Genomic DNA, 12,785 nt, shown 5'->3' on the forward strand with positions numbered 1-12,785 from the left:
CTGATGTCAGGGATGCTTTGAGGCTCTCTAGAGCCTGCTGAGCTTCCTCAGTCCAAATGAAAGTGTCCGTCTTTTGGAGGAGCTTATAGAGTGGCATCCCCCATTTGTGGAGCCGGGAGATGAATCGGCTTAGGGCAATCAGACAGCCAGTGAGCCTTTGCATGCCCTTGACATTGCGTATGGGGCCCATGTTGGATGTGGCCGTGATTTTTTTGGGGTTGGCCTTGATGCCGCGCTCAGACAGAATGTATCCTAGCAGCTTCCCCTTTAGAACCCCGAAAACACATTTTTTGGGATTTAGCCTGATGTTGAACCTTTGGAGGTTTGCGAACGTTGCGGCCAAGTTTGTGATTAGGCCACAAGCTTGAGTTGTTTTGACCACTATGTCATCAACATAGACGGCGATTGTTTGTCTTGACCACTCGGCTTGATTAGGCTGATTGAGCGGGTCGATTTGGTCGGCAAAGCATTGCTGCATGCACCTTTGGTAGGTGGCACCAGTGTTCTTCAAGCCAAAAGGCATGGTTATGTAGCAGTATGAACCATACGGGGTGATGAATGAGGTTGCGAGCTGATCAGACTCTTTCATCACGATCTAGTGATAGCCCGAGTAGGCATCCAGAAAGAAGAGGATCTCACAACCCGAGGTGGAGTCGACTATCTGGTCTATGCATGGCAAAGGGAAGTGATCCTTCGGACACACTTTGTTGAGGCCAATATAATCAACGCACATTCTCCACTTTCCGGTCTTCTTTTTAACAAGAACAGGAGTGGCTAGCTAGTCAGAGTGGAATACTTCTCTAATGAATCTGGTTGCCAGGAGTTTGGTGATCTCTTCGCCTATGGCCCTGTGCCTTTCATCGTCGAAACAACACAGGTGTTGCTTGGCGGCCTTCGAGCCTAGGATGAGGCACAGTGCGTGCTCGGCGACCTCCCATGGTATGTCTGGCATGTTAGAAGGTTGCCATGCGAAGACATCACGATTGGCGCGTAGGAACTCGATGAGCTCGTATTCCTATTTGGCCGGAAGCTGGGTCCCGATCCGCACCGTCTTGGTTAGGTCGGTGGGGTCGATTCCCACCGCCTTGGTTTCCTCAAGCGAGCGGAAGGCTGTCAAGGAGGTCAGTTTGTTGCAATCTGGGACTACCAAGGTCGATGACTCCTCGAGCTACGAGAGCTCAGACGAGTTGATGACTGCGGTGGCGAGCTCAAAATGCTCGTGGTCGCACGTGAAGGCGTGCGAGAAGGCACTACTCATGGTGATGACGCCATTCGGTCCTGGCATCTTTAGTTTGAGGTAGGTGTAGTTGGGGATCGCCATGAATTTGGCGTAGCATGGCTGCCCCAAGATGGCATGGTAGAACCCTAAGAAGTCCACCACTTCAAAGGTGAGGACCTCAGAGCGGAAGTTGGCTCGGTTGCCAAACGTGATGGGCAAATCGATGTGCCCAAGTGGGTATGCCTACGCTCCTGGGATCACCCCATGGAAGGGAGAACCCGCAAGGTAGAGTTCCGACCAGGGGATGCGCATGGCGTCGAGGGTGTCAACGTAGAGGGTGTTGAGGCCGCTGCCTCCGTCCATCAGCACCTTGGTGAGGCACTTCTTGTGGATGAAGGGATCGACGATGAGCGGGTAGCGTCCTGGTCTCGCGACATGGGAGGGATGGTCCCTCTGATCGAAGGTGATCGAAGATTCTAACCAGCTGAGGAAGGAGGGGATGGCCATCTCAGCGGCGCATGCCTCCCTATAGCACACCTTGTGCTGGCGTTTGGTGCAGATGGCGTCAGATCCACAAAGATCATGACGCATTCCTCAGGGTTAGGGAAGTCATCTCCATCCTTACTCGTCACGCCACCTTTCTTAGCTACTGCTTCTTTGCCATCTCTTTCTTTTGGCGTGCCGACCTATCAGAGAAAATGTTTGAGGAGCTTGTAGTCTTTATAAAGATGTTTGATGGGGTAGGCGTGGTTGGTGCATGGGCTATCCATGAGTTTGTTGAAGTGGTTAGGTAGGCCCTATTGGGGCTGCTTGCCCGTGCGATCAGTTGCGGCGACCAACGCGGTGTTGTTCGATTGGCGTCGATCCTTTTTATTCTTCTTGCCCCTCTGTGCAGAGAGGCCCTTGTCTTGGTCCATGCATTTGGCCTTGCCTTTGTCTCGGCCTCTGTTGATGACCGCTCCGACTGCCTCCTCATCAGAGGCGTGGTTAGTGGCGATGTCGAGCAGGTCACGGTTGGTACGAGGCTTTAGACAGCCAAGCTTGTGGATCAGGGACTCGCAGGTCATCCTAGAGAGGAATGCGCTGATGACATCCACATCGACGACATCAGGGAGGGAGTTGCATTGTTGGGAGAACTTGTAGATGTAATCCCGTAGGGACTCACTAGGCTCTTGCTGGCAGCTCTTGAGGTCCCAAAAGTTTCTAGGGTGGACATATGTTCCTTGAAAATTTCTGATGAAGACCCTCTTAAGATCCGCCTAGTCGCGGATGCTGTCGTGCGGGAGGAATTCAAGCCATGCCCGGACGTGTTCCTCCACGTAGATGGGGAGATACTGAATGATGAAATAGTCATCATCCACCCCTCCGGCTCGGTAGGTGAGCCGGAAATCTTCGAGCCAAATATCAGGGTTTGTCTCTCCGGTGTACTTGGTGATGTTGGTGGGCAGTCGGAAGCACTATGGGAATGGTGCTCTCTGGATACGCCGGTCAAAGGCCCATGGTCCCATGCCCTTAGGGCTGGGACTCCGGTCGTCTGACCGGCGACCATGCCTGGGGCGCGTTTCACCGCTCCCCTCGATGGTTTGGTCGGGAGCCGTGTCGCTTGCCCTCATCGCTGCCCAGTGGATGTCATCATCATGCCTACCTAGATGCCGATTGCTGATCATGCTTCGAGCGTCTTGATGTGGATCGGGCCATTCGCGTACCGGCGGTCAGTGTAGAGCAGGCGCCAGGTCAGACCGTGGCGCGACCGCTGCGTCCCAAGCCGCAATTGGCGGCTATAGCGGCGAGCGGATGGAGCGATCCGTCTGGCGCGTCCCTGCTCCCTCGGCGAGGAGAGTGGGCACGTGTCGGAGTCACAATGCGAAGCTTTCTGCCTGTTGAACGGCAGTGGCTTCTACCAGCACATGGAGGTTCCGGTAGACCACCTGCTCCTGAGGGTCGACGAGCTCGGGAACACCATGCACAAGCATTGCAGCAGCAGCGATGTTCTGGCTAGCCCGAGCGAACCATGGGGGGATCGTTCCCCTCGTTCATGATGTCGTGTTGGACCTGATGGGCATGACGCCAGGCGCCGCCCATCAGGTCATGCGCATGGGGCGCAACGTGCTGCACCGAGTGTGCTGGTGCAGGCGGCGGCTGGTTCTACTACCGTTGTCGTAGTTCCTCAGCATGCACTTGCACAAACATGAGGCCCCCCACACGTGGGTCCAGAGGGGTGTGAGTCTGCACAGACTCCGTAACCACCGGCGGCTGTCCTAGAGCATCCACCATAGCGCACTCCTAGGACGAATGGTGGCGAGGTGCCATGTCACCGATGCTAGAGCCGTCGCTCTCGTCCTCGTCATCTGGGAGTTCGTGGAAAGTGCTAGGAGCATAGCTCGCCATTCCCATGAATTTGGGTGTGAGAGGGGATGGTGACAGCGTCCTTCGAAGCCCCCGAGCACACGCGTCCATGGGGGACGTGAGGCCATAGGGAAACCGATCATATGGTGTTCGTGGTGCAGTTAATACGGTCCCTCTAGATAATCGGTGGGAGATAGTAAATAGAGAGTAAATAACATTATGCACATTACTCATAGCGGGGTTTGAGCAGAGAGTTTGCTCAGAATGAAGCGTAGATACCTCATCATTGAAGTCGTCATGCATCCCAGAGTCGATGAAGGGCGCCCCTCCAATGGGCGCCGAAACAAGAGCCTCCTCGTGGAGGTGTAGTACGCCAAGCTGGTCGGCGACGAAGTCTAGGCTTCCAAAAAGGAAGGCCTCGGATGGCTCAAACACAGGTGGAACCCACATCCCAATAGGTGAGATTGCAGAAAACTCTAGTGAGTCAAAGCGAGTAGTATCGCTTGAGCCTACCATGGTGAAGGTGGGGGAAAAGTGGGCCATCCGATGACCAAAAAGTGTTGAACGTACAACGTCTTCCCCACGGACGGCACCAACTGTCGGTGCAGGTTGTGACCAACAAGTAAATATTTATAGTTTTGTCGTACGTTGTGATCGGAGGTGGCCTAGCACTCAATGACACATGGTTTATACTAGTTCAGGCAACGTGCCCTACGTCTAGTTCGAGTCGGTCGGTGACTTTATTCCTGAGCCCAGGTGCTCGAAGTTTGCAGTGGGGTTACAAACGAGAAGGAGAAAGATGGGGGGTACAAGAGGTCCGGTCAGACTCCGATCGGAAGGGCTGAGAGTGACGGGAGCCCCGCTATGAGCTAAGTGTTCAAGCGTGTGCTTGTGGTTCAAACCTGGCGGTTCTGTGGTTGTGAACTAGTGAACTTGATCGATCTAAATAAATCTGAATGTTGGAAGAGAGCGCATCCCCTTTTATAGATGAAGTGGATGGCCTTACAAGCGAGAGGGAAGGAGTATGTTTGCTGCTAAGTCTTGCTTCCCACGCCGGTGGGTACAAGCTAATGGTAGGCGCCCACAACACTGTTGGATGTCAGATGCACGTGGGAGGTTATGTTGTCTTCTTCAGGTATGGTAGACGTCGGCGCCTGCCACACTGTTGATACCTAGAGGTTTGCAAGGGGTTTTACCATGTTCTCCTGGTACGGTAAATATCGGCGCCAACAACACTGTTGATGCCCAGAGGCATGTGGGGGGGCCTTACCGTATGGGAGTTAATGGCGCCCATAATACTGTAGGGGAAAATATCGGCGCCTACAACACTACTTGGGCTCTGTTGTGCTAGGGAGGTTGCAGAGTACTATTCCTGCAAGTGTACAGAGTACGGTCCTCGATATTTTGGTTTGACTTGTGCACTTGTCTAGGGGTGTTTGTTTAGCAGGTTGTGTGCGTGTTTTTTAGGCGAGACAGAGTCATCAACCAAGGTGTCGTTGCGCAGCCGAGACGGTTAGTTTTTAGGGATCGGGTGAGACGAAGCTCGCGGATCCTGGTGTCGGTGCGCACCGTGGGATCGGGTGAGGCAGTTAGTTTAGGGATCGAACGAGACGGAGCTCGCGGATCCTGGCGTCGGTGCGTGCCGTGGGATCAGGCGAGGTAGTTAGTTTAGGAATCAGACGAGACGGAGATCACGGGTCCTGGTGTCGGTGCTCGTTGGGGGATCGGGCGAGTCGAAGTCATGGATCCTGGCCTTGGTGCAGCCCGTGCAGCCAAGGCAGTTAGTTAGTTAGTTTAGGGATCGGACGAACTGGAGCTCGCGGATCCTGATGGGACGAGTTTGGGGTCACAGACCCAGGCGTTTTTGGTGTGCAGTTGAGGCGTAGCCGAGGGATGGGGCGAGTTCGGGGTCGTAGACCTAGGCGTTTGGTGTGCAGTCGAAGCATAGCCGAGGGATGGGGCGAGTTCGGGGTCGTAGACCCAGGCGTTTGGTGTGCAGTCGAAGCGTAGCCGAGGGATGGGGCGAGTTCGGGGGCGCAGACCCAGGCGTTTGGTGTCTTGAGCCCCCGAGCCCCGTTGGGCTTTGTTAGGGGTCGGTTTGACTTGTGCGCCCTGCCTTACTTTCTTCGTCTGTTTCCTGATCCTTACCGAGTGGGCATCCCCGGTCGGTTGGTCTCAGTCGGCTCTGATTGCGCCAATCGGAGAAGTGCAGTGAGTAGGGATTTGGCGCATCCCCGGTCGAAGACACGGGTCGGAGTCGAAAGTAGTGTTTTGGCCAGGCCTTCTGGTCGGAGAGGCCGTCCAGAGGCGGGCTGGAGACCGAAGCGAGCGCTCTGGTCGGAGAGGTGGCCGGAGTTGGGCCGGAGACCGAAGCGAGCGCTCCGGTCGGAGAGGTGGTCCGAAGTTGAAAACGGGCGTCGTTCCTCCTCGGCCAGACCTTCCGGTCGGTGATTGGATCGCCCTTCTGGCCTGTTGTTTATGTAATTGGGCCAGCCCATGAGTTGCGTGTTCGTTTGCCACGTTGCCTGCTGTGCCGAGCCTTTGTTGGGAAGCCGCATGAGGGACCTGGGTTTATGAACCCGACATGAGGTGTTGCACAAAACTTCTAATACTCATGTTTATTAAGATTCTAGACAGTGCAATATGGAACTTAGTAGTAGGGGGAATCTAACCTCACTTTATTGTAGTCCTTTGACCCCCAACAACATTTATAAACGTTTTAACGAAATATTATATCCATCCTGAAATATAAGCGATGAGAGTTTGTCCTAAACTAAACAATTGTCAGTTTGATTATGTGTATAGAAAAAAGAATAACATTTATGATACCAAATTAGCATCATTGGATGAATTATGTGATACAGTTTCATTATTTACCTCTATGAGGTGGTACATAGTAATAATTCTTTTATATTCTAATCAAATTTAAGATAGTTTGACTTAGGACAAATCTTGATCTCTTGTATTTTAGGATAGAGGAAGTATTGTTAGAACTAAAGAATTTATATCTCTTATAAAGTTAATTCTCACTTTAAGTTTATCTCAGCATGCAAGTCATCAATATCATCTCCATTAACTATCTACATCGTCTTCCCATTAATAGCCATGTCATGCTTACTATCTTTTAACCTCTTATGCTCCGTTCGGCTTGCTGAATTTTGGTTGAAACTGGCTGAAAAAAAATAATGTTCTGCCTGAATTGTTGTGAGAGAAAAATACTGTTCCGACTAAAAAAAGAAGACGAACAAGCTGGTTTCTGGGTAAGACGAACGGGCCTTACTAACTTTTAACCTCTTCTATTTTTATTATCGCACAATGAAGTTAAGCCCTGTAACGTCCTAGCTTAATTACATTCACCACATAGAGCAGTTGTTTCGAGTACCCACCAGATCTGTCTTATGGCTTAAAGTACCCACCATATATCTGTCTTATATTATGGCTGCAGAGCATCCATGGCATGAGTTGACAGCACGATGCTAAAAATTTTAAACTACCACGCGACCACACGTACTAGCAAGTTGTTGCCCAAGCTAGCTAGCATAGTTGTTACTAAAATCAAGTTAGTTGTGCAACTACAACCAGAGTTTTTTATGGACTTATGGCGTGACATGTCACATGCAAAAAGAAGATAAGAGTATTAGACGGACGAAGACGACAAGCACATGGGCTGCGCCGCACTGCATTTCCATTGTGCGCAGGAGAAATGCATCAATAGATTCTTTGGTCCGCGTGTGCCTCCTTGCCTTGATATACAGGGGAAATAATCATTCCTCGGCAATATTTGGAAAGGGACAACATATAACCAGACAAAATCTCTAATGGCTGCTTCAGCAGATAACTCGATCCACACCAGGTAACCAGGTAATCATAGAGAGTTAGCCTAAGCTTTTCCAGATCAAACGTTAAGTAGTCTTCCAGGTGCATTGTTCTCCTTTTTCACCTGACGTACAATTGGTGATGGGGATTAGAACTCCTGTCATGTGTACAATATTATTATCTTTTATATTATATTTATTAGTAAACATATATGTCATTTACAACAGGACATATAACTTGTTGCGCGGTCACCTGAACCATCCCATGCTAAACATATCTGCCATTTACAACAGGACATATAACTTGTAGCGCAGTGGCAGCACATCGGCACAGTGCAGCGGTGCGGCGCAGCGCTCGTGAGCACATGAACCGAGGCACAGCTTGGCCGGCCCGACACGAGGTGGCCACGACCCGCTCGGCCTAACGCACAGCATGGGCGGCGACGAGACAGCCGCCAGCAATGTCACACGCGGTGCGCGTGTGCAACAGTGCATGCACCCCCCGCGCGACGCTGCACTCCCGAGCACGGTGACCACGCACACCGAACCGGCCTGCCCGAGGTGAGGTCGTGCACGAATTTTAAAGCGAAGCAAAGGCTGCTGGTTACCTCGATTGAAACTCAACCAATTTCGCTGACCTAGAGCCAACATTGTCAACCATCTAGCGAAGCAATCGTCACGACCATAGAGCAACCATAAAGCTAGATAAAAGGATGCCAACATGGGCTCGTCGCTGGAGTGCCAGTTCATGAACAGAGCGCTAACAACGTGGTTACAGCGTGTTCCAACGAAGTTTGGGGATTTTTTCAGGGAACCACACGGCACCCAACGCAACTACGATCTACCCCATGCCCAAGAGCTTACTTAGAAGCAACCAACAATGTAATGATACAAAGCTAGTGTTTAAACATTTTAGTTAGAATTTAAACGCCAAATAGCATTGTCCACACTCTTTCCGACTTAGAAAAGACAAGGGTTCAAATGGGACTTAACATCCATGAACACTTGTTGCCACAATTTTTAAGAGGTCTATACCTTATTAACTGTGACCAACAAGTATTTCACACAATAGTCCATACCTTATACTAACTCATAGGAGCAAATTATTTAAGCACTCTTTAATTATTTTGCTCAATCTAATTCGCCAAAAATGACACTTTAACTACAATTTTGACTTCTTGCTGGTTAAACGAAAAGTTCTATTTAAATTTTAGATTCGATTTTTTAGCTCCCAAAACACTAGTTAACAATATTTTTTTTCAAAAGTTAAAGTTGCATTTCCATCTACTAAACTTGTACTTCAATTTTTATTTAAGTGCTAAATACAAGTTATGTTTTATTTTTGTTCATAGAAATTGTTTTTCGTGCCAAACAATTAAAACGACTTATCCCATGTTTCTCGTTAGGATTTTCATTAGCACTTTTATGCACCAAGTGAGTTAGCTTGGATATTTATTTGAGTCCACAAAAGTGAGTCACATAGGATTCACTTATCATTTCACGTGCGGTATAAATTTTTAAAACCCGAAAACTTGTTAGGCTAATCCCTCTCGGACCTAAATCTCAGTGCTAAACAAGCTCGTAACACCAGGGGTGTTACACCTTTCCTCGGCGGAGAGCCAAAAGGTACTCTAGTGGATTGCTCGTGGCTTGTGTGATTCTCATCTTGTGTTGGTTGTGCGGCACCCGATTGTGGGTTAGGCGTGTGATGCCTATTAGCGCGTGAACCTCCAAGTGAGTGAATCGCCACAACGAAGACTAGCTTGCCAGCAAGCAAGTGAACCTCGGTAAAAAATCATGTGTTATCATTGTCCCAAGGATTTCATTGGTATTCATTGTGATTCATTGATTGTCGCTTGCCACATTGGTATATCTACACTACCTCACTCTTGTACTTACATTCTTAGCGTAGCTAAGCTCTTTAGTGTATTTAGTTTTGAGAGCTAGCTTGTGTTTTGTCTAGTGGTTAGTAAGGCTCTTTAATTTAGAGGTAGTGACATAGCTTCTTGTGTGTGAATTAGAGATTATAGCAATTAGAATTGTGGTAGGTGGCTTGCATTTTTAGTAGACTAGCGCAACATTCGCTTCGCCTCTTAATTGTCTAACCACTTTTGCTTAGTGTTGTTGTAGAATTTTTATAGGCTATTCACCCCCCTCTAGCCATTAGGACCTTTCAATGAAGGATGCAATTGGCCCATCCAACAGCTAGGAATTAGACCAGAATCGGGCTGAGGTTCTATCGCCCAGTTCGATCACGACGGACGAGTTGAACATGGCGCTTACAAGTTTCTCTAGCTTGGAAGGAAGCTTTGTCCATGGTAGCGTGTCAGCAGCCCCCTTCTGCCATTCCCAACGGACCCTAGCGACCTTGAAGGCGAGAGCCCCCGCTTGCCCCCCGTAGGCCTCGGAGGAAGCGAGCAGGCAAAGGCGCGGTGACCCTCGCACCTAAAATTGAAGCACCACGCCGGGAAGATACAGTCCACCTTGACGTGGTTGTTCGCCAAACAGTTGAAGCATAGACCCACAAGCACTGGGGGAACAGGCCGCGCCTGCTTGGGCAGCAAGCGATGGGGCTAATGACGATGACTACGTACCTGGTAGAAACCGTCAACATCCGGTTCCTCAAATGCACGAGCAGGATACGCCATAGAGAAGGCGTGGCGACGCGAAGAGGCGACTCCTAGAGCAGGGTCCAACTAGGGATGGGAGCATCTAGCCGCTGCCATGAAACCCTCGAAGCTCTGCCAACGACAATGATGGCGGCGTGTATGGCAGTGGCGCCCACCTGCCTCAGCGACAGCCTTACCCTTCCCTGGCGGCGGCGACGAGGGGGGCTCAGAGTTGGAGTAGTCCTCCGAGTTGCTAAAGGACACCCTCTCCCCACGGTCGCAGCCGAGGAAGGAAGCAGAGGGGCTCCCAAAGAAGGGGCCATGTCCGGGTTGAGGCCCAGCGACCCCGCTCCAAGGGACCGCGGCGAGGGAGCTCTTTGTCAGCTTCATCCACCCAGGAATGACGTGAGGGAGAGCCGTTCTCCATCAGGGGTGTGAAGTAGGCCTAGGGCGAGATGGTATGGTGGACGTCGGGCCGGAGTGGCCGCCGGCGGTTGGGTGGGTGGACGCCGGGGCCGGGGTGGCCACCGGCGGCTGCGGACGGTGGGTGGACGCCGGGGCCAGAGTGGCCACCGGCGGTTGGGCAGAGGCAGAGCCTAGCACCTCAGCTTAGGATGCATCCTCCACGTCTCCTTATGGTTATATCTATATCTAATATTAAAAAGCTAAAATTTCATCATATAATGTTTCATCCAGCTCCCCCTATCTATTCGAACAGTAGATTTTTTTTCGTCCTATTTTTACTTTACTTACCAAACTGCACTCACCCTCCATATCTCATATGTGATCCGGCTCATGATCCGCAATCATACAAGTTAGAACAATATACACCTAACGATGATCGATATGGAGTCTGATTGGAAGACATATTGAGTCATGCTCTTTGTGTCTCGTATAATCCGGACTCATTACCCGTGATCATACAAGTTAGAACAATTCACACCTAGTGATTCGAAGACGTATTGAGTTGTGTCCTCTGTATCGTCTTGTATATGACCCGGACTCCTGATGCGTTCATATGAGTTAGAATAACTCGCGTCTATCAATGTTACAGAGTTTGATTCCTATACTAAGTGGGTTTCGTTGCAACATACGAACACATTTCCTAGTAAATATAAAAGCTGATGGTCAATTGAGCGCATACAATGGAATTTATTATTATCTTTTAGCATGTTTTTTCATCACCAAATCCTATTATGCTTTTTGTCCTTTGTTTTTCAACAATGACGAAACCCTAGAGCAATCAAGATGGCTAGAGTAGCCCATAACTGCCGCACGTCTTGACAAAGTCCCTTCTGGAGATGTGGGGTTTCGGATCTCAAGAGACCTTGTGGACGTATACGTCTATACCGCGCTTCCGACGAGACTCCTCCTCCGACATATTCTATATATTGCCTAGGGCAAAAGGTGACATATTCATGTGGAAACAATGTTCAAATATTATTCCTGATTTGCTAATAGTTTACTTGATTTGAACATGCATATCTCATGAGGTTTTTAAAATTGTTTCATGGTGTTATCCAGATCTCTAAACTCCTAGATTGTAAACTAGGTCACCAAACACGTTAACAGGTGCCACTTGGAGTCAAAGCATGCTTCTTAGTTAGATTTTAAGCTTGATTGGCACAACTAACAAGTAAGGGTGGGCATTCGGTTCCTCGGTTCGGTTCCCCGGTTACTGATGAAATTCGGTTCCTAGAAAATGGGAACCGATTGGTTCCAAAAACTTTTAGGAACCGATCATTTTGGTTCTTGGTTATTTTGGTTCGGTTCCGGTTCTAACTGAACTAACCTAATTTTTTAGCACAGGTTAATACAACCAAAAAATATAGGTTTTAAAGCAAATTTACATAACACTACCTCTCTTTTAGATAATAAAATTGATAAGAGAACAATAGCAATATAATAACACAAATACATATATATTCAATACGAGACGTCACAAATAAATTGAACATAATCTTATAAAATACAAGTAAGTGAATTACAATTCATGTATTTTAGTTCTTTCGGTTAATTCGGTTACCTGAGAGTAGGAACCGAAATTTGCTCGGTTCTTTCGGTTCCTCGCAAGTTGGAACCGAATAAGGAACCGATTTTTTCGGTTCCAATTATTTCGGTTCGGTTTTTGGTTCTCGGTTAAAAATGCCCAGGCTTACTAACAAGTACTCCCTCATTCTAAATTAGAAGTCAATCTGGCTTTTGTAGATACATAGTTCTAAACATAACACGTATTTAAATGCATAGCAAAAGCTAAGTATTTATAAAATACAAAATGACTTATAATTCGGAATATCGTGACTATAATTAGGGATCATTGGCATAGTGCCCTTTATCCTATGAGTAGTATCAAAGTTAATGGAGGACATTGCTGCCCACAATGTTCTTTGCTTCTTTTTGGAAAATGCAGCATAAACACAAACTCTGGTATCACACACATACTTACCCTTATGAATATATTCACAAATGCCCTAGCTACCCTTAGAGCATGTCCGAGACGCCATGTGACACATTTATCTGATAAAATCATCGCAAGCGTCACATTATCGCATCACACGTTGTCTTCCACTAAAAAATAATTAAGAGATGAGAACACTTGTCTTGATTAGAGTCCCGAATGTGGATGGAAAGGTTTCAACAGCTAACCGATTATATGACACTTCATATTGCAACTGACGAAGTTAAAAAATCCACCTAGGAAATACATGATTGGAGGTTGAAATACTGCTGATGCAGCAACAGTTTATAGCAAAACAAGGTTTATTAGCAATTTGCAAATCCAATGGAACATGATTT

This window comes from Miscanthus floridulus, chromosome 17, assembly GCF_019320115.1.
Source record: "Miscanthus floridulus cultivar M001 chromosome 17, ASM1932011v1, whole genome shotgun sequence".
Taxonomy (NCBI): Eukaryota; Viridiplantae; Streptophyta; class Magnoliopsida; order Poales; family Poaceae; genus Miscanthus; species Miscanthus floridulus.